This window comes from Lithobates pipiens, unplaced genomic scaffold, assembly GCF_037356315.1.
Source record: "Lithobates pipiens isolate NorthernLeopardFrog02 unplaced genomic scaffold, aLitPip1_a1.2 Scaffold_3, whole genome shotgun sequence".
Classification (NCBI taxonomy): Eukaryota; Metazoa; Chordata; class Amphibia; order Anura; family Ranidae; genus Lithobates; species Lithobates pipiens.
Window position 1 is genome coordinate 103,816,689 of NW_027507790.1, and position 26,536 is coordinate 103,843,224.

General features: G+C 38.9%; 1 protein-coding gene across 1 annotated transcript in view; it reads right to left on the reverse strand.

Moving 5' to 3' along the window:
* Positions 1 to 26,536, reverse strand: part of CHSY3 (chondroitin sulfate synthase 3) — a 538,207-nt gene that overhangs the window by 397,898 nt on the left and 113,773 nt on the right. The window lies entirely within an intron of this gene.

The window sequence follows — 26,536 nt, forward strand, 5'->3', positions numbered from 1 at the left end:
AATAAGTGAGGAAGGTCAGATATTTCACTATGAAATAAAAGGTCTGTTTAAACACAGCTCAGATTCTTGAACTGTGGTTCTGGAAAGTAGTCTATGTTTTGCTTAGGCATCTATTCAGTCTAAGTAATATACTATGTGAAATATTTGTAAGATGTACATTTGTGCTGTGCTGCTCTTAGCATGCCTTTCTTGATTCAACAATTTAGCAAAAAATTACAGTGGGAAAAATGGCTAGCGATTTTGTCTGTATGACATTTTTCAAAAAAGCATCAACATCTACATTTTTTATCTTTTTTTCCCAAAACTGTTTCCACTTAAAAGATAAATATCTGTGTCAGCATAACCTTTACAGCAGATAGCTATTTTGGGGAGAATGGTCTTTCTCTAAAGGATTGCTCTTTGTACAATATTAACATTTTATCCTGAGCCTTTATTGAACTAAGTTTTAGCTAAATTATAAATGTCTCAGAGGATGATCATACATACACAAAGTATAAAGGCTAATGCTAGTAGTAAAAATGTCCATCTACAGGATAAGTATGTCAAAAGTTATTGAGGCCTATTTATTAAGGCAATTGGGCATCTTAAAAGAGAAGTATGGAGTTTTCAAAAAAATTTAAATTATATTCACCTAGGTGGATGCAGCATCAATCCGATGCTACATCTGTTCCCTTCCACATCTGTACTCAGAACTGAGCAATCAAACACTGTTGAGTGCTCAGTTTTCCCCTCCGCTCTGAGCAGATTGGCAGTTACCAGTTCTCTGCTCTGCCCCATCTCTCACTGGAGAGCGGGGCTGTGAAGGAGGCAGGAACAATTGTCTCAGTCTCCCAGCAGCTCGCTGAGAGGCTGAGCCAGCTGCCAGTTCCAGGCACCTGGATGGATCCCAAGTGTAAAATCTGGATAATTTCAGAGCCTGGACTGACTGAGTGACATCAGCCGACAGTGAACTGTAGCCCACTGTCCGCTGAAAATCTTTCACAGGAGTGTAGAATGAACTGCACTACTGTGATCCATGAAAGAAGTAGGGCTAAAAAAGCTCTGACCCTACTTCTCCTTTAAGATAGTATTCCAGGTTAGCCCAAACTACTCCTAAAACTGTCCCCTCTTAATACCTATGCTTACTAACCTATGTAAAAAAATATGTATTTATGTACCTATTTGCAGCCCACTTCGATCCACGTGATCCACCCTGTGTTAGTCAGCAGCAGTTGAAGGGGACAGGAGAGAGCGTTCTGACAATGGTTGGTTATACCTGGAGTGATGACATCACCTATAGGCTTCATTGACCCAATTCCTTGTCTGCGTTCCCTTGTCTCCCCTGCAGCTGGCTCTGGCTGACTCAGAAGAGCCAGAACACATGACCAGACTGGAGTGGCCTGAAAAACGGTAAGTATATACATTTTATTACACAGGTTAGTAAGCTTTGGCGTGAGTGGGGAGTGGGGAGTCATTTTAAGAGTTGTTAGGGTTAACCTGGAACTCCACTTTAACTTTGCAAAGTGAATTTTTACTTTGCAAGGGAATTTTCCCTTAGCAAAGTGAACTTGGGTTAGCTGTGCTGACTTCAATCATACTTTTCCCCTGCACATGATGGATGTTGTTTGTAAAGGTTCCATGCTGGGTCCATGCTACTGGTAATCATTATTGTGTAATCAGATATTAAATAGTCTCTTAAACCACCCAACATATTTCCTGTTGGAGCAATATGGAATTTGCCTATACCGGCAGGTTTTTGGAGGCTGAAGCAGGTATGTACCTGTAGTTTTTACCTGCAGCAGCTATGTTTTGTCTGTATTTACAGAATCTCTTAAAATAGCATAGGTAAAAAGTCTAAATGTACACTGCACTTTAGCAAATTACGTGACTACTATGGGCCTAGCAACACACAAAAACTTGGGGTACAGCTAGGATATGAAATGATTTAGCCATGGAGTCTTTAAATAAGTTTGGAAAGAATACATATACAGTTCAGACACCTCTATCACATTGTTTGGCAATTAACAATGTCCGAACAGTATGCCGAGGAAACTATGATGACCGCATTTTCTGATCTCCATCTAAAAATGCTAGTTGCCTGGTTATTTCTGACTTCAATACTGACCCAAAAAAAGGCATGCTTGAATAACCATTTTACATATGTGCTTAAGGTCCGTGCTCCAGAAAATGTTGAAGGCAATGAATCAGCAAGACAGAAATCATTTTTGAAATGGAGAGTTCAACACTGGCACATGTCGAGGCTAATTTACTAAAGGAGTTAGGAATTGACATATTCAGAGAAAATATTTACTACAATTAGTCAACCATGTGAAAAGAAAATTCCTGTTTGCTTTTTTATTGTATATACGCATGATCAGGTAGTGGAGATTCTCAACTTCTTTAACCTCCCTGGCGGTATGATTATGACTGATTTTTTGTTTTGTATGGAAATTTGCCGTTTTATATTGTAGTCCTGTAATTCTTAGGAATAACTCACTTAAATCTGTCCCAACAAGAGTCTAGTAGACATCCCATATATGATAAATTTGGAAATACAAAATCATTAATTATAATATAATAAATAACTATAAATAATTATAACAAATAATAATATAATACAAAAATATATTCAATAATGTAATCAAATCAAAAACACTGAAATTTGCTCAGTTGCAGAATTGCTGCTGTCGTTACCTTCAGTGTTTGATGACGAATTTCCCCACAAATCACTATCGCTCAATTTTTCAAGTGATTCTAATTTACTATCGCTGTTTTCTAGCTGTTCTAAAACCGCTTTTGACGTAAAGGGACACTTTTTGGTTGCTTTGGATAATCTCAAGTTTCCAAGCAGAAAGAACAGTATATATAATATAAAACTGCATGCAGGGCACTGGACAAAGCATTAGGGACAAAAGGGAGGTGAAATTATTTGATACAGTAATGTAATCTGCAAGATTACAGTGTACTGTATGTATTATGCTTTTTGCACTTTTGTAATTTGGCACCGGGCTCCGTCCTCGTGCATTGTGAAGCTCGCAGGTAACGGAGCCCAGCACAGTGATAGATCAAGTGGGAGACACAGCCCACGAATACAGCGGGTAGACATTGCATGATCCTGGGGACAAGGTAAGTAACTTTGCCTGGATCCTACGATGTAATCCCGAGTGCGGCCCAGGGTTACTGTTTTTGGTAATGAAAATTCACCCCGAACCCCACTCAGGATTACTACTAGGGAGGTTAATAAAACTGCTTCAATGACCCAGCATATTTCCTTTAAAGTGGACCTTGCATATAAATACAAGGTCCACTCATTTGCTAGCCCCCTATCCCCATGTAAAAACTACATTACACATAAAAAAAGACCTAAGGAGAAAAATATATATACAAATACTCCCCTTATACCCCAGTACCTAGGTGAGGGTGACGTAATGGGTCTTCAGGCAAGATCTTGAGAATAAGAAGGGTCATCACTGTTCAAAAACCTATGAGTTTGGAGAACCAGGAGCTCAACAATAAATTTACTATGTGGTCATCTGAAACTATGGCATTTTCCAGCAGGGATAGTGCATCTGATAATAAGTGTGGACAGGGCTAGTGATTTCTGCTTGAGCTAATGATCTCCATAAACAACAGGCTCTGTTATACACAGGGGCAAAAAGGGCCCTGGAATAAGTGAAAGCAGCCTAGGGCCCCTTTCAGACAGGCATTGTGATCAGGTCCGCCTGTCACTTTTTCAGTCAGACCTGATTGGAAGGTCCATGCATTTATATGAATAGGCAGTTGTAAATAGACCAGATCAGGCCAGCTAAAAAAAACAAAAAACGGGAGAGGACCCCATCTGTAGATGCCCACAGAGCAGAGTGGGCTCTATTCATGTCTGCTCTGCAGAAACTGAGCAGACATGGATGTGTCATCTGCCCACTCAGGTCCAATCAGCAGGCAATCAGCTGACAGATCCGTGGCTGAGTGGAACAGAATCCGCCCCATGTGAAAAGGGCCTAAAGCAGCCACCTGCTGCTAACTAAAAATAAGAATACAACATATTAAAAGGCAATATTTCATAATTACTTGACTTAAAAAGAAAGTTGTGAAAAGTATTATTTTATCATAAACTTTCAAGCTTGCACAAATCTTCTAAACATGAAAATAGAGCAGATGCTGCTCCTAATTAATGAAAGGCAACCAGGCCCCTTTGTTAATTAGGAGTGATCAGTTATCTGTTCTACTGTGTCTGTTACAGGCAGCACAGAGAATGGAAAGCTATAGCTGCATGCTCCCATCTCTCTGTCCATCCCATTTCCCTGCTCAGCTCAGAGCTGTAGGGAGGAGGAGGGTTGTTAACCCTGTGCAAATTCTGCTTGTGTGGTGTAATCACTACACAAGCAGAAAGAGAAAAGTGAGTTGTCCATTGGCAGCTCACATCCCATTTGACAGGTCTATGTGGAAGACTGTAATAATCACTCTGTTAATTAGGGGCAGATTCGCACTAGTTTTTTTCTTTTTTTCACTTAAATAAGCAGATGCGGATGGCACAGGTAGACCTGAAGCAGGTTTCCCTGCTTAGTTAACGTGGTACATGCCACTCTTAACAGTATCATTTTAACAGAAGCTTAGTTAATTCCTCAGAATATGTATAATTTTGGTAGTTTTGGCTTATTATATCTACCAAAGTATGAAATCTATAGTGCAAAAGAAAACAAATGTGTCAAGATAATATATCTACAACAACGATAATATGTGATATGGTGAGAAACATTTCCTATAATCATAAAAACACTCACAGTCCCATTTTATAGAACAACGAGATAAACAAGTAATCCAGGAAACACAAAAGTCCCAACAAACAAATTTTTCCACAATTTTTGTTCCATAGTGCTGGCATGTACAGATGTATCATGGATTGATCATGAAAGCATGCCGCACATACAGGGTTCCAAATGACTGTCTCCTAAGGCAGAAGACACTTGGAAAATGGGCCCATAGAACCCCATATGAAGCTACTGCGCAGGCATGGCCAGCTCAGTCTTGGCAGAATGTAAAAAAAAAAAGTAAAAACGATGGCCTTGGACACAATTGCAAGGTTAATTATGAATCTGAGAAAGGTGAGAGAGTGAGCTAGTTTAGTGCATTTATACGTTAACACCGTTTAATGTTTACAACCACTTCCATCTCCAATACAATGCATTAAACAGTATTGCTATTTTACTACAGCAATTGCATGCCTGCTTAAAATACACACAAATTTACAGATCTTCGGGAATTTTGTGAGGTCCCACCAGGACAAATTTACAATTATTTCTGTTAGGCCAGTCAAAGTTAATCAAAGTGGCAAGCCGACCAACTGCCAGAACCACTGAGTTATAAGACAGAAGAAGGAAAGAGTGTGAATAAAATATGGCAGAGCTCTTCAGTTTTATTAGGCTCTTACAGATACCAGGTGTGCAGAGCAGTGATCAGCAATATTCTCTTCAGCATGAGGATCTTAATTAAAAGTGCTACATTCAAATTATGATGCATCGAATCAAATAAAACTTCGCAGTTGACTGCAATATAATGAAAAATTTAATAATTTAGGCATCTTTAATATTATATAATATTACTCCTCGCCTTTTAGCATTTTAAATACATATGTTGAAAACAAAAATCAACTTGGAAACATGGCTTACATAACCATAAGACATAATTATCACTCATATTTATGGAAGTTATGTAAAAGAGAAGTCTAAGGTAGGATGACCAGACATGTGATTTCTCCAATTTTAGGAGGCTGTCCCATGAAAAAAAAGTGTACACCAATTTTGTACTCTTTTTTAAATATGGTGTTTCTGACCTGGGACCTCTTTTCTGCCTAGCATCATCCCATTAGATGCATAGTGAATACATGTCACAGAATTCAAGGAAGTAAATGTGTGGGGAACTTCATAAGGTGAGTTTACAAACTTTAAGATTGCCCAGATTATTTGACGTAGGCTAGAAATAATTGAAATACAATGTGTAAATGAATATATGATTTTACATTTTGAAATTTAAACAGATATGCCTTAACTCATTTTCTAACCTGTTAAATTATTTAAAATGCAATAATTTGTTTTTTCAATAATTACATTTTCACTAGTTAGGTGATCATAGGTTTACTAATACGGCAAATGAAACTAACGTAATTGAAATTTGCAGGGAAGGAGACCAACTAATTGAATAAGTTGCAAGACTAATTTTTTTTTTTTTTTCTTGCAACACCAGATTAGTCAATAAGCAAATAGGAATTGCAATGGTATCATTTTAAGTTGTTTTTAAGGATCAAATTACATAATATGGATAGTTCTTATTATTGATATTAGGTTAATATTTTTCAACTGACAGCTCACAATTAACAACACTAATTTTATTTAAGTTTTACATACGCACATTATGTGAATGTTTCCAAAACAAATTCAATTTCAAACAAACTTGATGTTTTTGCACCTCAAGGGAAATTTAGTGTTTATCTCGATTGAATAAGCTAATGTTCTTGCACCTAATTAATTGGCATCCACACCAATGACTCCAAGAAATAAAGGACCTATTAGAGATCTATGTCAGTTATCTGATATTAACTGCTGTTTGTACTGCTGTGGAGACCCCTACATATTCCTGTCCAACCCTTAAAAAATAAATAATAAATAATAAAAAAATAAAGAGTGTAAAAAGAAAAGGATTAGGATCATTGGTTTTACATCAGTTTGACAACAAAGGGCCCCCCCAAATAGCTTTTTTTTTTTAAATTATATTACTTTAAGTTTGCTAAGGCATCGCATATCGTACAATTGCCATTTTTTTTCAATAAAATTTTGTGTTTTGCCTTTTTTATCCTGTTATTTTTCAATAATGCTGCTCTTCTGCAGCTTGCTTGCATCTTTCTACTGCATGCAATGTCTAAGGATGGGTTTCTCAATGTTGACAACAATTGAACATATCTGTGCAATGTGTGTGGGACACTTAAAGTTTCTATTGGGAAAATTGACAGACATGTGGGTGCAGATGCACAGCCCTTAATACAAGCCATGTGTGTTTGGGGTTGTGCCCCAAACCAACAAATTCAAATTGGGAGCAACAGCTTTGTCCATGTAGCCGCATCCCAATTGAAATGAATGAGACTGCATGGGCATGCACGGAACATCCCAGTGAAGGCAAACATGGCCCTCACATAAGTGTATGCAGTGGCATGTCCATTTAAGCAAGGCCTTACAGCAAAGCTTCAGCCCCAGTGATGACATCACAGTGAGAAGGGCAAGTAGAAGTAATTTATGATGGTTGGCCATTCCTAGGTGAACTGCATTAGCATGCACACCATGGATGATGCCCACAGGGGATGCAGGGTTGCTATAAATTACAATGGTCCTGTTCCGGGCAGCTGTCCCACTGAATACTGACCATATGGGGGTGTTTTCTCAGCACTGAAACCATTTACAGAATGCCTTGTGTTTTTTTTTCAAAGAACACAAGGCATTCTCTTATTGAACAAGGTGAAAATAAGGGGCAACAACTTCATGATCTTCACTTTGTCCATTCAGAGAAGACCTGGTATCTATTGGAAAAGTGCAAAGTGATTTGTGAATGGTGGAGGAGCTGAGCATAGTCACTATGCAGTGGCAGTTGCTCAGCACAGGGCCTAGAAGATCATGGCAATGACTCTAGTACAGTTGACTACCACAATAATTGTTATCTACCACAGCATTCTTTTAGATGAGATATGCATACCTACATTGGTCTAGACTGAATCAATGTAGCAATGCAATTAATATCAAACCCGGAGTTCTAAACATATAAAAACGTATTTGAAATTTAGTAATTGGGTTTACATATATAGTACTTCAAGTTCTACCTGACCACAGCTTTCGTCTTATCACACAAGATAAGTCAAGTTCTTTTTTATTTCTTAGTGTTACTTTGCAGTAACCATTCTGAGCCAAATACTGCACTTTCCTTGCTCCAGCTGTTGTGACTATGCCTTCTTTAATATAGATGCGCCCTGTGTAAGGAGAGCTAATACATGAATCATTTAACTGATAACCAAGTGTTCACATCAATCGTTCAGTATAGATTTCTTTTGCTGCAATGTCTGCCTTTCAGATATTCCATTTCCAAGTTGTTTAGGAAACAGCAGTGACCAAGCAAAAACAGACAATATTTCACTTGTGAACCAAGTTTATTTCCAAACTGATAATTCATTTTAAACAGGATCACCAATATTTCCATGCTGAGGTCTCAGTTTGCTATAATTAAACCCACAGATGGGGCAGGCAAAGGCCAAACTCTTCCTACTGTCAGTCTGACACTAAAAATTAACTTCCTGTTTTATAATGCTCTCTAGACAACAATAAGCACCATTTTTTAGAAGGCATCTTACTCAGCAATGCTGTTTAGTGTCCCTTGTCTTCTTTTGAGCAAATTTAACAGATGGTATCCCTGGGAGTATTCGTTTGGTGGTATCCTAATTCTCTGACATAAAATCATTGCTGATCATTAGGTCAAGCAATATTGCCATATCATGCAATTATTTTATATAGTAGCCGAATGTCTTTTTATAGCTTTATGTGTATGCCTTATAAGTACAATAGCTCGTCCTGTAGTACTGAATAGCAAATTCTTTTGAAATGATGCTTATTTAGCTCAGATCTGCAGCTCGGTTTTCCCCTGTACTCTTCTGTTTTGTGTTCCTTATTTCAGCATATTTTTCTTAATGATGATGACTCTGCCAGATAACTGCGTTTTTCAGTAAACAAAAGCAGCAATTCAGACACTTACAAGTGTGTATTGCAGAAAGGCATTCATCCACCAAAACTGATATTTTCTCCCAGGGTCTCTGATGGTGAGACCCCCAAACTTATTACTTCTAAAAAAAATAAGTGAAGTAGGTGCTACTTTTTGTCACTGGAGAGACAGCTACAAATACAGATTACAAATAATTAAAAACCATAAATGCAATAGGTTCTCAATATTGTCTCTTTGGTGACCAGACAAGTCCAAAACAGTGCATAACAGCATGTATGCCAATTCCACTTTGTGCCGTTTCCAATAATCTCTTAATTCCCCACATGCCAATAAGAGTAATGTGCTGGTAACTAGTCAATAGTGGACAGGTGCTCTTCCCACAGCCAAGGTGTGCACTTACCAGAAGCAAGTGTCAGACAGGCAGTTTAAACACTATGGATCCTCCACCTCTCAGCATGCCAGCTCTTTGGTCACCATATGGTTCTGAAGAAAGTTTTAGACCAGCGGTCTATGCACTGTAATTCCTGTCACTGATTCTTCTCCACGTCTTAGTATCCCAGCCTTTCGGTCAACATAGGGTTCCCACTCTACAGCTTCCATAGGGTTCCCACTCTACAGCTTCCACACAAAATGCATTGAGGCTTCTGCCATGACATCAGATCTGTTCATTCACCTGATCTACTCCTAGCTTGGAATGCACGCCAATCTTGTGGCCAGGGACGGTGGAGCGCTGCAGTAGAGCTGATTGTGTTGGTGTCGCAAGGGCACCCACAATATGTGAGTAGTACTTGTATAGTTTTAACAGTTGTTTTAAGTAATAAAACCTACTACACTATATAACACTCTCTGGCATTTCCTTAACCTATATATATGTTGGAGTGGGAACCCTATGAGGACCAAAAAGCTGGGATACTGAGAGGTGGAGGAGAATTAGTGATAGGAATTGCAGTGCATAGACCGCTCGTCTGACGCTTACTTCAGAATCATGTAATGACCAAAGAGCTGGGACACTGAAAGTTGGAGGAAACCCAATGGCAGGATTTATAGTGTTTAGACTGTCTGACACTTGCTTCTGGTAAGTGCACATCCTGGCTGTGGGAAGAGCACTTGTGCACTGATTGACTAGTCATCAGCACATCACTCGTGGTGAATTAAGAGAGGATTGGAAACAGCACTAAATTGAATTTGCATACATGATTTCATCTGTTATGCACTGCTTTGGACTGGTCTGGTCACCAAAGAGACAATATTGAGAACCCATTGCATTTATGGTTTTTAACTATTTGTAATCTATATTTTCAGCTGCCTCTCCAGTGACAAAACATAGCACCTAATCACTTTCAAACATACTACCTAGCACGTCTGGCCATGACCATGCTTAAATAAGGGCAAATAATTCATGTAGCAATTACTTCCTGGAACCCATTTGTCCTTGGCTCAAACATGGATGCAGGAGAGTGTGCTTAGCTAAGAAAACCCCTCCTTCTCCCCTCCCCTCCTGAAGACTCCTTGGATGTATGACATTGTTTGCCTAGGCAAGAGACCAGGAAGAAACTGAAAAAATGTGAAAAAAAAAAGTTTAAAACAAGTAAATATGATATGCTTTCCTATCTATTTACTAAAATAACCTATGTTCATTGGGAGAGTAATGTTTCACTATTTGCAGACCCAACATGGCAACACAGAGGGTATACTGCCGTCTGCTGGAATTATATTTTATTTTAATTAGATGTTAATACTTTATTAGCAAAAAGTATGCATACTGCACATTATACTATTGAGTATTTCTGATTTGTATGATTTATATGAAGCTAGAAGGCTTTTTGCATTTCTTTTCTGAGTAGAAGATTTGTTAAAACCTCAGAGATAGATAGATAGATAGATAGATAGATAGATAGATAGATAGATAGATAGATAGATAGATAGATAGATAGATACAGTGCCTTGCAAAAGTATTCACCCCCCTGGGTTTTTTGCCTATTTTGTTACATTACAGCCTTTAGTAGACATGTGCATCCGTTTTCGTCCGAATTTCATGTATTTTCGTTAACAAATGATAAGGAACGTGCAGAATCTGAAAACTGAAAGATCCGACATAAACAAATGCTTTATTTTCATTTTCATTGTGACAACAGTTTGATATAGATAGCAGATTCAACATGACGCTGACAATAGCGATATGTGTCCATCGAACCTGTGGTCGAATATGCCTAACCTCAGCTCTATTAGTTCAAGATTATTCTACATAGAGAGAAAAGATTTGACATAGAGAGAAAAGTTTCGACATTATAGAGACAATAGCAAAAGAGATTGAATGTGCCTAATCTAACTCTATTAGTCCAAAATTATTCGACATAGAGAGAAAATATTCAATGTGAAGATTCGACAAAGCAGTCGACGCGAGCAGCCATTTATGGTCAAATGCTCCGCCCATAGGCTATTAAAGAATTCTAATGTTGGTCGACTAGTAATAATAATTAATAAATATAATTATTACTAGTGTCATACAACATTCGAATTCTACTATAGCTTGTAGGCGGGACATTTGACCGAAAATGTACGATTGAAGTGGTGTACAGTTTAGCTGCTCCATCAAATCTTCATAGAGCATCGACAGACACCATAAGCCTTCAATGATAGATTTGACCTTAATTATTTTGGATTTTCAGACGAATGCATTTTTTAATGAAACAAAATAAATAAAAATGAATATCAGGAGTAACTAAATGAACTGTGCACATGTCTAGCCTTTAGTTCAATGTTTTTTTAAATCTGAATTATATGTGTAGGATCATAACACAATAGTCTAAGTTGGTGAAGTAAAATTAGAAAAATATATACAAAAAAATATTTTTCAAAAAAAGCTAACAATTGACATGTGCGTATGTATTCACCAACTTTGTTATGAAGCCCGTAAAAATCTCTGGTGCAACCAATTACCTTCCTGTGTGCAATCTAAGTGTCACATGATCTGTCATTACATATACACCCCTTTTTTGAATGGCCGCAGAGGCTGCAACACCTAAGTAAGAGGCACCACTAACCAAACACTTCCATTAAGACCAAGGAACTCTCCAAACAAGTAAGGGAAAATGTTGTTGAGAAGTAAAAGTCAGGGTTAGGTTATAAAAAAAATCCAAATCTTTGATGATCCCAGGGAGCACCATCAAATCTATCATAACCAAATGAAAAGAACATGGCACAACAGCAAACCTGCCAAGAGACGGCCGCACACCAAAACTCACGGACCGGGCAAGGAGGGCATTAATCAGAGAGGCAGCACAGAGGCCTAAGACAACCCTGCAGGAGCTGCAGAGTTCCACACCAGAGACTGGAGTATCTGTACATAGGACGACAATAATCCGTACACTCCATAGGGGTGGGCTTTATGGCAGATTGGCCAGAAGAAAGCCATTACTTTCAGCAAAAAACAAAATGGCACGTTTTGAGTTTGCGAAAAGGCATGCGGGAGACTCCCAAAATGTATGGAGGAAGGTGCTCTCATCTGATGAGACTAAAATTTGACTTTTTGGCCATCAAAGAAAATGCTATGTCTGGCTCAAACCCAACATTTCATATCACCCAAAGAACACTATCACCGCAGTGAAACATGGTGGTGGCAGCATCATGTCAGAGTTGAGGAAAAGATGGATGGTGCTAAATACAGGGATTTTCTTGAGCAAAACCTGTACCACTCTGTGTGTGATTTGAGGCTAGGATGGAGCTTCATCTTCCAGCAGGACAATGACCCAAAACACATTGCTAAAGCAACACTTAAGTGGCTTAAGGGGAAACATATAAATGTGGTGGAATGGCCTAGTGAAAGCCCAGACCTCAATCTAATATGTATTCTAATATGTATTCAGACTTAAAGACTGCTGTTCACAAGCACAAACCATCCACCTTGAAGGAGCTGGAGCAGTTTTGCAAGGAGGAATGGGCAAAAATCCCAGTGGTAAGAGGTGGCAAGCTCATATATACTTATACAAAGTGACTTGGCACTGTGATAGCCACAAAAGGTGGCTCTACAAAGTATTAACTTTAGGGGGGTGAATAGTTATGCACATTGACTTTTTCTGTCATTTTGCCCTATTTGTTTTTTGCTTCACAATAAAAAAAATTAAAAAAATCTTCAAAGTTGTGGGCATGTTCTGTAAATTAAATTACCGTATGCAAATCCTCAAACAATCCATGTTAATACCAGGTTATGAGGCAACAAAACACGAAAAATGCCAAGGGGGTGAAGACACTGTAGGCAAATGCAGAAAAGTTTAATAATATTTTTAAAATATCTTTATTCTAAAGTTAGTATTGTTTTAATAAAGCCCCTGAGAAGTCCCTCACATTCATTTGTAGAATTGGGAATCAGTGTTCCCAGACCCCCACTGCTTGGCTCATTTAACACCATTTCTGGCACGACTTTAGGTGTCTGGTAGTGTTTAGTACTGTTCAATGTCTTTGTTGAACAGTACTAAACAGTACAGTACTAACAGTCTTTGTTGAACAGTACAACATGCATATGCGTCACATGCTGTAAATATAGAAAACTGTATATTTTCATGAATATTTTCAACATGTTGAACTTTGCCTAAGTTTTAATGTCCAAATAAGCTCTCCAGACAATACCAACAATAATTTGTTCTCAGCTGTAAGTTATGGCTTCTTTCTGGGGAGGTGCAAGAAGGATGTGATGTGAATTTCAGCACCCACTAACTGTAGAACTTGTTTTTTTTTTGTTTTTTTTTCTTTTGGTGTGGCAGATCTTATAGCTGCTGTTGGTACATCATCTAGTATTGTAGCTGAAGCAGAGAGTCACATCTCCTGGATGCCAGATGTACCAGGTTCCATGTATTTTGACAGATCCTTTACTTGCTGTAGGTAAAACAACTAATATTGTAGCTTAAGCAGAGATTCACATCTCCAGGATGCTAGCTATACCAGGTTCCATGTATTTTTGGCAGATCCAATACTTGCTGTAGGTACAGTACATCATCTAGTATTGTAGCTGGGGCAGAGATTCAAATTTCCAGGATGCTAGATATACTAGGTTCGTTGACTGTTCGGCAGATCTTATGCTTGCTGTAGGTACATTATCTAGTATTGTAGCTGAAGCAGATATTCACATCTCTGGGATGCTAGGTATACCAGATTGCATGTATTTTGGCAGATGGTATACTTGTTGTAGGTACATCATCTGTTATTGTAACTGAAGCAGAGATTCATATTTCTGGAATTCTAGGTATACCAGGTTCCCAGGTTCCATGTATTTTGCCAGATCCAATACTTGCTGTAGATACAGAACGTCATCTAGTATTGTAGCTGGAACAGAGAGTCATATCTCTGGGTTGCCAGGTATACCAGGTTCCATGTATTTTGGCAAATTATATGCTTGCGGTAGGTACATTATATTGTATTGTATCTGAAGCAAAGATTCACATCTCTGGGCCGCTATGTATACCAGTTTCCATGTATCCATGTACAGTGATATGCTTAGGAGGAGGGGGAGCCACACAGGCTTTATACATATTCAAATTACCCGAGGGACTGTTGGATTTATGTGGAATCAAGAACAATGAAGTCGTTATTTGCACCCAAATAATTTTTTTTTTGCAACTTATAAGTGATGCTGAATCAAAAGGAAATCTACTTATGGTCCCTTTTTCTTAGGCATATATATATATATATATATATATATATATATATATATATATATATATATATATATATATATATGTATATATAGATATATATATATGTATTTTTTTTGTGCAAGTACTAGCTGAAAAATATATGGTTTTAAAATGAACAATTACATTGAAGCACAAACTAAGACAACCTTAAGTATACTAAAAATGAACTGTAATGAAAATATAAGGTACTAAGATCAGAATCTTCCACATGGAAAGATCCCACAGGCTAGGAGTGTATGGGTGGTCATTAGGTACATGATATACGTTTGAGTGAGCACACCTTCCCGAATGACAAATCAGTTTCTGTTGTATAGCTATTAAGATCATATTAAGCCCATTTAATGGAAACCAGTGCTGAAAAATGACAGGGGCTGCCATTGCTGACATCTTCTGAAAGTGCTTGTTGCATACTGTCATACTGATCCATTAGCTTCAATATTTTATAAGTCACTGACCTGGAGTACGTAGATCAGAAGTTCTGATTTCAGTGTAGCAACCGTATGTTATCTGGCAACATATTTTATTACAAAGCAACAGTATGTCACAAAGAAATAAAATATCACCCAACATTTGTAACCTTCCACCGCAGCTTGCTTCTAGTTGACAAAAATATAACTTCAAAAGGGGTCACGTATTTTGAAATGTACAAAATATAAATAGATAATAAAATGTATAGAAAAGAGCACTGCAGAGGATTGATCCAGTGAAAATGTAACTGCATTTTTTTTCCTCTATGCGACCTGAAGATATTTTTAGAACCTCTGCATTCATTTTGTAATAGTTAGAATATTACTATTTTCAGGTTTGTGGTGTGTGTCAGAGCAAACTTTAAATGTGCAAAGATGTATTATGTATAAACATTAATGTAGAAAAAGTACGTACAATGTTTCACTTGCGATGAATAAGGACACTTTCATGCAAATGGAATGTGATCCGATCAGCTTAAAAAAACTGACAAGTATATTTCCCAACTCTATTTATTCGGGGTATTCTGCTTGTTTAGCCTATTGGGGATGTAAAGGAGAGAACTACTTACCTTAACCACTTCCAGGACGCCCGCTGTCATTATATGTTGGGCAGTCCGCTTTCAGATTAAAGTGGTCTCCTCAGCAGATTTCCCGCAGGATCACTTTTATCATCCGGTCGTCTCCGCCACTTATCAGAGCCATCGGTAGCGGTGGAGATGATCCAGTCCTTTTTCCTGAGAGGCAGGAAGTTGAGTGTGGGAATGGTGGCCTCCACTCGACTCAATGCCATTGGATGATGGAAGTGACATCAAACGTCTCTTCCACTCAACGGCCTTAAAGGGACATTTATTTTTTTATTGCATTTAAGAGTAAATGTGAAATCTGAGGTATTTTTTACCCCAGATCTCACATTAAAGAGGTCCTGTCATGCTTTTTTTTCTATTACAAGGGATGTTTACATTCCTTGTAATAGGAATAAAAGTGATCCATGTATTTATTTCTTTATTTTTTTAAAGGAACAGTGTGAAAATAAAAATTAAAAAAATAAGAAAAAAATGTAAAAAATGTTAAGCGCCCCCGTCCCTCCATGCTCACGCGTAGAAGCAAGTGCATACTTAAGTCGCGCCCGCATATGTAAATGGTGTTCAAACCACACATGTGAGGTATTGCCACAATTGTTAGTGCGAGAGCAATAATTCTAGCAAAAGACCTCTTCTGTAACTCAAAACTGGTAACCTGAAGACATTTTTAAATGTCTTTCATGGAGATTTTTAAGTGTCAAAGCTTGTCGCCATTGCACGAGCGGGCGCAATTTTGAAGCATGACACGTTGGGTATCAATTTACTCTGTGTAATATTATCTTTCACAATATAAAAAGAAATTGTGTGAACTTTACTGTTTTCTTATTTCTCAATTCAAAAAAGTGTATTTTTTGTAAGACCGCTGCGCAAGTACAGTGTGACATAAAGTATTGCAACAGCCGCCATTTTATTGACTAGGGTGTCTGAAAAAAAAAAAATTCAGTTTTAAGTGACGGTGACCCCCTGACATGCCACATTTGGCATGTCATTTTTTTTGAGGGGGGGATACCCTCTTTTTAGAGGTATCCAGCTCTCACTTCCTCCCAGGGCTCCCCAGGGACGGAGGGAAGATCACCTCTCCCCCCTCCCTCCCTGCAATCTTCTGAGACACGTCACAGGTCCCAGAAGATTGCCTGGCCATTCACAGCGTGCAGCTGTGAAGCCACAGCCGGGTGCCCACAGTAAGAATGGCGGTGCCATGGAGAGGAGAGGGAGAGGAGGGGGAGAGGAGCAGGGCTTCATACACCTGCATCGCTGGACTGTGGGACAGGTGAGTGTCTGATTGTTAAAAGTCAGCAGCTACACTTTTTGTAGCTGCTGACTTTGAATTATATTTTTTTTCAGCGGAACTCCGCTTCAAGTGGTTAACGCATGTTCCCACAGGTGTTCTCCTTGACAGTTCTGATATAGCCCATTGTTCCCATAAAGTTGCTTTTTCTTCTTCTCGCAATGTCATCACATACAACACAAGACAAACAGCCACATGATCAAGTAAAAAGGTAAGTACTGCTTTCTATTACCCTAGACAAAACAATTAGTATATCTGCTGGAGCTTTCATTTACACACACACAAAAAACGTAACCTTTAAATGCCACTGCAGTCTGAAGATGGCAATGTGCCTTTGTTTAATGCTGTTAGTGTTTGATACAATTACAATATTAAAAATGTGTGGATAGATAAATATATATATATATATATATATATATATATATATATATATATATATATGCAGGCATATCCCACTTAAGTACACAATGGGGTTTATTTATTAAAGCTGGAAAGTGCAAAATCAGGCTCACTTTCAGGCATAGAAACCAATGAGCTTCCAGGTCATATTATCAAAGCTTAATTGAACAAGCTGGGGTTAGAAGCTTATTGGTTTCTATGCAGAAGTGAGCCTGATTTTGCACTTTCCAGCTTTAGTAAAAAAAACATTGTGTACTTAAAAGTGGGTTATGTATGTATGTATGTATATATATATATATATATATATATATATATATATATATATATATATATATGTGTATATAGATAGATAGATATATAGATAGATAGATAGATAGATAGAAAAGATAGTAAAAGATTTGCAAGATATAGATATTTCAAATCTTTTACTATTTGTCAGCCTATAATGAGAAAGAAAGGAGAGCAGGGTTTTTGTTTAAAAACTGTTCAGAAAATTAACCCTTCACATTTTTAACAAAATGTCATACAGTCGTAATAAAGTAAATCAATGCATGCTAAGGCTAAGTACATTTTATTAAGCTTAACACCAAACATCTGACAGATATAAAAGGCACAAATAAATGGCGCTCAGCAGTATGCTGCTTCTCCTTTCACTGTCCATTCCCAGGTTTGGGTTGGGCAGAAGACCTATGACAGGACTGTGCTGTGTGGTAGAGATGTGTAAATCTCAGGAATAGATGCACAGACATACAAATCTTTTGGCAAAAAAAGAGCTCTCAATTCAAATATGTACAGTATTTCATCTGTGCATTTAGCTGATTAAAAGGAGCCCAGCTTAAAATTTGGTATGGCACTTAGCAAGTATGCATGCTTTCCAAGTTTCAGCAAAAGTGATGTTTTCTTTTAAATGAACCCTTGTTGTCTTTGGAACACTGAAAAATCATTTCAATAAATACAGTCAGCAAGGGAAAAATAATGATGTAATAAGTTAAAGAATACATATATTTTAATTAGCTAATGTTTCAAATCTGTAGCAAGTAAATGAAAACCAGTAATTCCTAGGAAGCTTTAAATGTATTCTCAGGGTAGTCTAGGTCATGGCACATCCACTTTACACTGTGACATACTGCACTAAACACATCAGTAAGGAGTCAGCTCAGATGGCAGGTGTAATGATCTTATCTCCAGGCTCCAGACAGGAGGCTTTAAATAATGGCACTTTTTACATGGCTGAAGATACACAACCTTATACCAGTCTTCTGCCATTTTTCTCATTATGATCCTAGACTTACAATCTCCGTCAGCAAGCTGGAATTTTCACCCGTAGATAATTTATTTCCCAACACATAGTTCACCTTGAGCCCATATTTTCATTAATTAGAAGAGTAGAACACATCAGTATCAGGGAGAACAAAGTTGTTTCCTGACACGGTGGTTCTCATTAATGCAGGAGCCTATGGGTACAAGTGCATTGTAAAGATTACTAAGATCTCTAATAAAACTTTGGACTTAAAAAAAAAAAAGTTGAGGAAAAGTCAGTGGAGCTAAGCTACAGCCCTCAGCTATTAATTATCTTCCAACTGTTATTTTCTAGACCAGCTTTGGGTTGAGGTAAACAGAAACAAAACTGATAAAAAAGTGCTGTGAAAATACTTACCTTTTTTTTTTTTTTTACAGGTCGCTATGTTGCTGGCTGGATGAGTGAGGTGTTGCTACCTCGATGACATAAATGCAGTTGAACGTCAATTGCTAGTGGGAGAACATCAGCTCGCTCACCAAGCCCGTAAGGAAGAGTATAAGGCCTCATGCACACCGGACGTTATAAAAACGGCAGTAGCTTTGTAGTGAGTTTTTCAATGTTTTTGCAATAGCCTTTTTCAGCATTAGCAATTTTTTCAGGTTTTTTTTCTCAATGGATCAAAAACGTTAAAAAACATTGGTGAGCCACGTTTTTGAGCGTTTATCTGCGTTTTTGGATGTTTTTAGGCTTTTTTTGACGTCACATCGTTTTTTAAAGCTGAAAACAGCTGAAAAACTCCTCTCAGAACACACTCATTTTGGGGTTCTTTTTTACAGCCAAAAAACACCCCAGCCAAAAACAGTTAATAACAGCCTATGTGTGCATAGACACATAGGATAACATGCTGGGGAGTTTATTGATTACAGAAAAAAAAAATTTAAAAACAAAAAAACAGCATTTGTAAAAACGTCCAAAAATGTCCAGTGTGCAGGAGGCCTTACTTTGCCCTGTCGTGTCCTGCATAGCGATTACATATAATACTAGAGTATAATGAGGTATATTCCTAGGTCACTTATCTCAATTACCCCAATTAAATATTTTCAGTACCTCTGTGCCTATACCCCATAAAAGGATGAGAAATGTACTAATCTGAGAGAATCTTTGAGTAGAACTACAGCTCCTTCAAATCCAAAAGAACTAGGTGTGGTGGTTTTAATAGCCAACATACACTTTATTGCCAAAGGTATTGGGACAGCTACCTTTACACACACATGAGCTTTAATGACATCCCAGTCTTAGTCCGTGGGGTTCAATATTGAGTAGGCCCACCCTTGCAGCTATAACAGCTTCAACTCTTCTGAAAAGCTTGTCCACAAGGTTTAGGAGTGTGTCTATGGGAATGTTTGACCATTCTTCCAGAAGCGGTTTGGACCCTTATTTCCTGTGAAGGGAACTCTTAAGGCATTAGCATACCAAGACATGTTGGACAATTTCATGCTCCCAACTCTGTGGGAAAAGTTTGGGGATGGGCCCTTCCTGTTCCAACATGACTGTGCATCAGTGCACAAAGCAAGATCCATAAAGACATGAATGAGCGAGTTTGGGGTGGAGGAACTTGACTGGCCTGCACAAAGTCCTGACCTCAACCTGATAGAACACCTTTGGGATGAATTAAAAGTGTAGACTGTGAGCCAGGCCTTTTTGTCCAACATCAGTGCCTGACTTCACAACTGCGATTCTGGAAGAATGATGAAACATTCCCATAGACACACTTCTAAACCTTGTGGATAGCCTTTCCAGAAGAGTTGTTATAGCTGCAGAAGGTGGGCCAACTCAATATTGAACCCTACAGACTAAGACTGGCGTGCCATTAAATTTCATGTGCCTGAAAAGACAGGTGTCCTAATACTTTTGGCTATATAGTGTATATGGGTGCTTCCTGTTAGAGGCTTACCGAAGAGTTGTACCACAACAAATTGAAATTTCCTGAAGCAAATACACAATAATGCTGGTAGAATCACCTCCCAACTGGTCATCCAAATCCTTCATAAAATGCTGGTGTCTATATCTAGGCAAAGGGTAGTCTAAGCAAGGTTGTTCAGCTTACTTTTGCTTAACTGCTGGAGAAAAAAAGTACTAGGGTTATTTTTTTTTATTTGCACACATGTTAAAATTTGCATTTTTTCCTAAAAATTTCTATAAACCCATCAAAAAAAGTGTATATTTCCTGAAAGCATAAACCCTAGATCACATGTGTCAAACACAAGGCCCATGGGCCAAATCCGGCCCTCGGGCCATTCCATGTGGCCCTTGCACCCATGGGTTTTTGTTTTGAGCCGAAACAAGGCAGAGGGAACCTCTAGTTGTAGTCCTCTGCTCACCACCTGCACATTTAAGCACAGAAGCCTTCTGTGTTTACAAGGGCAGCTTTCCTCTCGGTGGCTCTCACAGAACCCTGCTTGCCCTACACTCATGGCGAGGACAAGGGAGATCCAGGTGCAGTGTGGGTTGAGGCATTAAAGTGTTTGTTAAGTAAAAAAAAAAAATATATAGCACTTGGACTGTGTAATCTGCCCCTTTAAACCGTAAAAAAACCCTGAACATTGCACTTCCTGTATGCCCTCTCTAAATAGACCACGATAACCAGGGCTGCTCCACCCTGATCACCGTGGTCTAATTGCAGCCCTCCATCATACGCTGTCCCTTCAGTTCTCCTCTCTCCCCCCTCCTTCCTCCCTGACATTTGCCTTTGCGTCTGTCTCCTGCTCCGCCCCCCGCTGCTCTTGCTTGAAAATTAAAATCATAACATTTTCACTGCCAGCCTCTCTATTCGAGGCTGGCATAGCACACTATGTCATCTGACTTTGCTGTAACATTTTTAGTAAATGTCTTCTGTCCCTCTGTACAGCTCTACTGAACTGACTTTGCTGTAACATTTTGGTAAATGTCTTCTGCTGCCATATCTTTAAACTTATATATTTAATGCTAGCTCTATAACAATCACACTGCAATAGCAATTTTACTAGTGATTTATTCTCAACCCCATTTGGCTTGAGTGATCAAGAGAGGTAAATAGCTTTACGACCCTAGCCTGTGTCTGTAGCTGCTCTAGTATTGGCCATCTCCTCTCCCATATTCAGGTGTCTCAAATCAGACCCAATAATGACCAATTGAGAAATGCATGCCTGCTCAGTCTCCCTATAAATTTAAGGCAGCCTATGGGGTGGCGCAGACCGGGCCAGGCGCAGACATCATGGCTCTGTCCTAAGTGGCTCTGTGGATGAGTATATCATTCCCTGCCATTGTATCCAGCACCGGAAACTCAAGGAAGTACTTCCAGATATGGATGAGTATATGATTCCTTGCTATTGTATCCAGCACCGGAAGCTGAAAGAAGTACTTCCAGATATGGATGAGTATATGATTCCTTACCATTGTATCCAGCACCAGAAGCTGAAGGAAGTACTTCCAGATATGGATGAGTATATGATTCCTTGCCATTGTATCCAGCACCGGAAGCTGAAGGAAGTACTTCCAGATATGGATGAGTATATGATTCCTTGCCATTGTATCCAGCACCGGAAGCTGAAGGAAGTACTTCCAGATATGGATGAGTATATGATTCCTTACCATTGTATCCAGCACCAGAAGCTGAAGGAAGTACTTCCAGATATGGATGAGTATATGATTCCTTGCCATTGTATCCAGCACCGGAAGCTGAAGGAAGTACTTCCAGATATGGATGAGTATATGATTCCTTGCCATTGTCTCCAGCACTGGAAGCTGAAGGAAGTACTTCCAGATATGGATGAGTATATGATTCCTTGCCATTGTCTCCAGCTCCGGAAGCTGAAGGAAGTACTTCCAGATATGGATACGTTTATGATTCCTTGCCATTGTATCCAGCACCGGAAGCTGAAGGAAGTACTTCCAGATATGGATAAGTATATGATTCCTTGCCATTGTATCCAGCACCGGAAACTGAAGGAAGTAGTTTCAGATATGGATGAGTATATGACTTATACCACATGACAGTGCTAGGCCAATCAGTGACATAGCACAGAGAGTCAAAGTCCCGTGAAAGTTACAAGTCTGGTGACTCATAGCTAACTCCAGATCTACCTTATACTACTGGCAGTGAAATAAAGTGGTGAGAGAGAGAAAGGAAGGTCTATGGAAGTCTACATTAAATTAAATCTTTTTGTTTGTCCCATGTGGAACTTGAAAATTAATATATAATATAAAGCTCTGCTCTACAACAGATTAAAAAAAAAAATAAATGAAAGTACACTTGAACTGGTTGTTATGTGCAACACCTTTACTTTTAGTTTAACTAGTGTTTCTTCTTGACAGCCAAAGCTCTCTCAGATCAAAGAAGATAAACTACAAAAACAAATTTACTTATTTAATAAGCCGTGGCTCAGATCAATCCACTCACAACCATTCTCTGCTAATGACATTGGTACAGTACCTTAGGTATATTCCCACTGAGCACCGAATATAAGTGAACACGAGCAGTGATTAGTGAGACTAATATGTTAGACAGTGGTGTTCCATGTAGCCTCCCGGTGTATCTGTATCTTGGGAACCATACTGTATATAACAAATTACAATCATAACATGCAGAAAAATGGAAGTCAATTTCTCAATACTAGGCTAATCTTACAAATGTAAAGTAGAATAATATTTGTTGAAACTAATGCAAGATGGTGAGTGAAATCATTGGCATGGCACCGCAGTATTTTAAAGGTAAACTTGCATCAATAGCATTTACATTCAATTAAATGTTATGATGTAAGTTCATTTATCTGGTTTTATATATTGTAACATTTCATTATCTGCCTGTTCTGTATTGGAACAAGATCCATAAAACTGTGCTGTATCTTCCTTATCATTTCAAACACAAGGCATTAGGAGTGTATTTTGCTTGCTTTATGACAAAAACGCATACAAAGAAACTATTACAACCTTGTTCCGCAAGTAATTACATTCCTGCAGGCACTGAAATGTGTTCTTGTCATGTAAAGCTGAGTGATATGAGGAGGGTAAACATACGCACAATGCCGCAAAGTACAGAACGGGTAGAAATGTATAGAAAGCCTGTGGACACATTAATTACATGAAGACTGTAGCACTAACTCGCTTCCTACTAGACCTGTCTGTATAAGATGATGTTTAATATACAGCTAAATGATATACCTGCAAAGTATGAATATTTTTATTTAAAGTCTAATTCTATGTTAATTTGGTTTCTACATTCATTCCACAATACCCGGAAAATCAATCAGGTCACTGGTTTGGACAGAATGTGTTAGCCCTTGTACACACGGTCGGAAATTCCAATGGAAAATGTCCGATCGGATCGTGTTGTCGGATAATCCGTCCGTGTGTGGGCTACACCGAACTTTTTCCTGTCGGAATGTCCGACCAACAAAGTTTGAGAGCTGCATATAAAATTTTTCGACAACATAATCCGATCGTTTGTAGAGAATTCTGATCGGACAAAGTGCCACACATGCTCAGATCAATTAACGAGACCAAAGCTATTGGATACTAGCCGCAACGTAGTCCCGTTGCAACGAACGAATGTCATCACGTTCCGAACGATCGGATTTTCTGACAACTTTGTCCGACCGTGTGTATGCAACACCAGTTTCAGACAGATTTTGTTGTTGGAATGTCCGACCGTGTGTACAAGGGCTTACAGTATATTCCTCCCAGTCTAGACCACTAGCAGTATGTTACTGGGTAACTAGGCTAAATACACTGTTAGGCAAATGTGATCTGGAGGTCCCATCCATGAGGTTGATTTACTAAAGGCAGAGAGCATTTTTTTTCTACAGAGATTAGAGATTAGGGAATAATCTGATTACTGTCATTCGATTATATGCAGGCAAAGGGGTAGTTTTTTTATTTTTATTTTTATTGCTCATCAATAGGTATTCTTTGATATGTGTGAAAGCTAAACTGAACCACATTCTCTAAGCTTTGTAGAACATTTCCATGCAAATTTCAACTTCCCTTGCAAAGTATTTGCCTTTAGCAAATCATTCCTCATAGCTCAATCTCATTTGTTAAAATTATAAAAATACCTTTTTGGCTGTAAAAATTATGTACACACAGGGGGGATTTACTAAAACTGGAGCACACCTAATCTGGTGCAGCTGTGCATGGTAACCAATCAGCTTGTAACTTCAGCTTGTTCAATTAAGCTTTGCCGTTAACACCTGGAAGCTGATTGGTTACCATGCAAAGCTGCACCAAATTCTGTGTGCACCAGTTTTAGTAAATGTCCCTGACAGTTTCCAATGCTATGCTGAGCGGAGCGATGATACCAGTACATATACAATATTGATCCACTAGATCAGGGGTGCCCAACCAGTGGCCCAGGGGCCATAAGTGGCCCGCAAAGACCTCTGAAGTGGCCTGCAACGTCTTGTTTTGAGATGGTGGGACGGCAAGCCCAGATAGCGGGTTGCCAACCCTCCATCCCAGAGCATCAGTGATGTGAATGAAGCTGCCGATAGAGGATGCAAGTGGCTGTGGAGGGAGGAGAGGCTTCCGGTATAGCACCAGCTTCTGTCACAGGCGAAGTGATAACAAATGCACTCTGCTGGGACAGCAACAGCTGTAGATCCCTGAATGGAAGACTAGTGTTAAAGGCAAATGTATTACTAAAATCACCATGTATATATTGGCACATCTGTTCTGCAGTGGATATTGAGCCGCTTTCAAACTGATCCGCAGTGCACCTGTGGGTTACCTGAGCCACAGACCTGATCTAATAGAAGTCTATGGTAAACCACAGCACATCAGGCCCCTTTCACACAATCAGTCGAACCCAATCGGACCCTCCATTCACCTCTATGAAGCGGCAGATGTAAATGGACCATTTACACCCACCAGCAGTACTTCCAATTCAATCCGATGTTTGAGCAGATCAGAGGGCCCATAGAGTAAAGTGGGCTGTGTCTGTGTTTGCTCTGCATATGCAGTGTGGACATGGGCCTGTCATTCTCCCGCTCCCTTATTGTGGACCCCGACTGGTTGCCAAGTCGCTTAAGGGACCCTCGCTCTTCAAAAGACAACCTGCACTAGATTGTTTCTTTATATGGCAGAGCTACTTCTTATTTCAGAGGCGTGGTACACATAGATCAAAATTGGGACTGGGCAAATTTTAATCTGTGTGTAGCCCTCCCTGTTCGACAGAAGCCGATCGGTAGATTGTGCTCCGTCAAATGGGACTGTTGGAAAACTTCCATTAACTCAGCCACTGCAGCCAAACAGCTGTAGGGTTGATCAGTGTATTCTGGCAGCAGAAGTCCCTGATGTGAGAGTACATTAGCACAACAGGGAGAATTCCTCCATCAACCTTGCTTGTGTGGATGCGGTAATCTGTTCATTTTTGTTTTTTGTTCAGCCTACTCGCAGCAGCTTGCTATGGGGGCGTTCAGAAGGTGGGAGGAGCCAGAAGCGCTGACGGGGGGCCTAGAAGAGGAGGATTGGGGCTGCTCTGTGCAAAACCATTACACAGAGCAGGTAAGTATGACAAGTTTGTTATTTAAAAAAAAGAATCCTTTTACAAACACTTTAACTTCTAGCTCTTCTGCACCCTTTTCCCCTTTCCTTCTTACCCAAACCTATCCAGCTTTAATGCCTAAGAGCTCTGTGAAATGACTGATCATCAACAATAATAGTTATATAAGCAGCTACTCACTTTTCTATTTGGTGCCTTTATCTACCATGGGTTTAACACTAGTATGGAGAGAGCATAAATGCTCTACAGAGATGAATTACCTCTTCTGTAACTTTTGTTCAGCAAACCCATAAAATATCCAACCGCAAAATGGCACATTAGGAATCATATCCTGATCGCTACTCTCTGACATTATACTGTATGTATATCCTCTAAGCAGCTCAATAAGTAGTTTATCTCAATCTCTGATGGTTTATTAACTTTTATTATAGAGGTGCATTTGTCCTCAGCTACACTCGGAGCTCAGAGATGCTCTCATTAATCAACACAGTCTAGTCATCAAAGAATCTCATACATGCCAATATGATGTATGGAGACAGATATCTGGGTATATAAAGGAACAACAATTTTTTTTTTTAGTGTAAATCTATTTCTACAAATTATG